Here is a 2,972-nt window from a genome sequence, read left to right as displayed (position 1 = left end):
CCCCCCCCCCCCCCCCCCCCCCCACCGAGAGACGGTCTCCCTTTGGAAGGACGTGAGAAGCTGCTGGAAGGTGGGGAGCAAAAGGCAAAGCGAACAAAATGAATGTGAGGAATGGATTGAGAAGACTCCATCTCTAAACTTTCACAAATACAATCCTTGGAAAGGTTTAAATATTTGTAAAAAGAGTGATACCCACTTGCTGGATATACTTAAGGTAAGGAATAATATTTGGGAAGCCTCTGCCTGATACCTAGAAATTTACCCAGAGGAACATGAAGGTGCTAGTTTAAATGTTTAGTTACTGCTTTTTAAAAAAGCCACCAAACGAGTTTCATAAGTTAGCTTACTTTCATCCTTTGAAGGCAGCAATTAAAAATACCAGGAGAGCTCTACCTTTCTAGGCTGACATACCGCCGTGGATTAAGTGAACAGAAAACAACCAATGGACAGAAAGACACATGGTGACACTGGATAGTACAGAAAGTTTTTTTTAACCTAATATAAGAAATCTTTGCATGTTGAGACACATTGGTCTACCGTGTTTTTTGTTTTTGTTTTTGTTTTTGTTTTTGTTTTTAAAAAGATTTGATTTGAGAGAGAGCGCATGAGCGGGTTGAAGGGTAGAAGGAGAAACAGAATCCCCGCTGGGCGGGTAGCCTGGCTCAGGGCTCAATCCCGGGGCTCCAGGATCATGACCTGAGCTGAAGGCAGATGCTTAACTGACTGAGCCACCCAGGTGCCCCTATCGTGTCCTTTTTAATGGCTACATGGTGTTCCATTTTATGCACACACATCAATTTATTTAACAAATCTATGATGAACATTCAAATTGCCCCTAGTGGTTCCGTGTTATAAACATTGTAGAGACTAAACTCTTTGTACAGGTATTTTTTGTTCCCTCTCCCAATTAGAGCTTTAGGTTAAATCCACTTGGAGATTTACAGCACTCTAGGGACTCTCTTTCAAGTAGGCAAAGGTAAAGCTCTTCCCTGCTATGATTAAAGGACAAACAAATTCAGAAATGCTGAGCCTACTGGTTTTCCCCAAACTGAATAATGAAGAATGCCTAGGTTAGCTAATAAGAATGCTAATTATTGTTTCTTTCAGAAATGATTTCTGGCTTGCCAGGGTTAAGTGGGCAAACAAACAAAAAATCTGTAAGTATGTGCAAGTTCTATAGGTTTTGGCTCACAGAGGAGGAGCACTGGGAAGCTGGTCTGGATTTCTGCCAATCAGAGAAAATATGAACAAGATAGTTGGCCCCTGGAGTGAGCTTATAGTTCCTTCTCTTGATCTTTCTTGGCCTTTTCCAAATTCCCTCCTACCAAACTGTGTGAGCAAAAGGAAACTATGAGGACTGGTGAGAGAGGCAGAAGTAGGCGGCCTACTTTAAATATGGAAGGTTCTCTGTTTATAAACTTTCAGCAACACAACTCTGTAGGCATCAGAAACTGGCGTCAGTGGTCACTGCAATGTCATTTTGGACATAAGAACAGAGATGAAGAATGATAAATATCCACCTTAAATAAGCTGTTCCAGAACACAGAAGAAGAGGGTAATAATATCCAACATACTGTATGAGACTGGGATGACCTCGAAGCTCAAATTAGATAAGGATTTTATAAGAGAAAGAAATTATAGGTGACTTCTCACTTCTGAATAGATGAAAAACACTAACCACAGTATTTACAAACAATCCAGTATTGTAAAGTGTAAATGCGTATCAAACACACGTGATCAAATGAAGCTCATCTCAGAAATACAAGGACAGTTTAACATTAAAAACCTATTAATGCAACTTGTCATATTAGCAGATGAATGAACAAAAAACACATGAGTATTTTAATAAATGCATAAAGTACATGTGATATAACTCCATTCAAAAGGTATCAAGCTTGATAAAGTTTCTGTCAAATACCAATGGCAAACAAAGTATGGCAAACAGAAGAATTTCCTCTAAAGTTAGGTACCAGTCAAGGATGTCCAGTGTCCACACTGTTGTTGAACATGGTTCTGAGGTGCTGCCACACAGTGGAAGAAGGATTGTAGAGGAAGAAACAAAGCTAGTAAAAAGGTAGAATCCATAAGAAATCCACGGGAATTCACAGAAACAACCAGAACTACTCAGAGTTTAGAAAGGACTGCTAGATAGGGACACCTGGGTGGCTCCAGTCATGATCTTAGGGTCCTGGGATCGAGCCCTGTGTCAGGCCCCCTGGTCAGTGGGGAGTTTGCTTCTCCCTCTCCTTCTGCCCCTCCCCCTGCTCGTGTGCACACATGCGCACACGCATTCTCTCTCAAATAAAAAAATAAAATCTTAAAAAAAAAGGACTGCTAGATATAACAAATTCAGTAGAGCCAACAGGTTTCATCCTGGAAACCAAAAACAAATAATCAGAAAAGAAAATTAATAAAATTAATAATAGCGACAAAACCTGCTAAATATTTAGGAATTATTCCAAAAAAAGGAAACTTTTAATGAAAAGAGTAAAAGATAAATATACAGCTATGCTGTATTTTGTGCATGAAATGACTGAACACCGTAAGGATGTCAGCTTTTCCTCAGGTAAATAACAAAATTTAACCCAAGTCCAGCAAATACAGTTCAGGGCCTTTTGTTTTGTAATGACAGTTGCTAAATGCTGTGTAACTCTGAGCCAGTGATTGTTTTGTTTGTAAGACTGATGGTTAAGTTCATATGGGAAGTGAAGGGACAAGGCTGACAAATTCTGAAGAACAAAATGGGAACGAGGCTTTCCCAGACAGCAAGGAGGGTGTCAGCTTTAATAGTTAAGACAGTGGGCCATGAGAAAGGCCAACTGAGTAGGGAGCCCAAACACATCTTTGCAATTCTGCTACATTAAAATTAAGCCCAGAAACTTCTATTCAACAGAAGATACCATATATAAACTGTCTGTAGGAACACTCTGAGAATAGGTTTTGGGAACCTTTATTTACAAATTAATTTACTT

At 39.6% G+C, this 2,972-nt stretch overlaps 1 protein-coding gene across 5 annotated transcripts in view; it reads right to left on the bottom strand.

Moving 5' to 3' along the window:
* The window catches only part of LOC111151859 (homeodomain interacting protein kinase 2), a 172,270-nt gene that overhangs the window by 29,512 nt on the left and 139,786 nt on the right, over positions 1-2,972 (bottom strand). The gene's annotated exons all lie outside the window — the stretch shown is intronic.

This window comes from Enhydra lutris, unplaced genomic scaffold, assembly GCF_002288905.1.
Source record: "Enhydra lutris kenyoni isolate GAN:26980312 unplaced genomic scaffold, ASM228890v2 scaffoldscaffold27, whole genome shotgun sequence".
Lineage (NCBI taxonomy): Eukaryota > Metazoa > Chordata > Mammalia > Carnivora > Mustelidae > Enhydra > Enhydra lutris.
The sequence above is the reverse complement of the archived record's forward strand: the minus strand, read 5'-3'. Positions and strand labels throughout refer to the sequence as shown.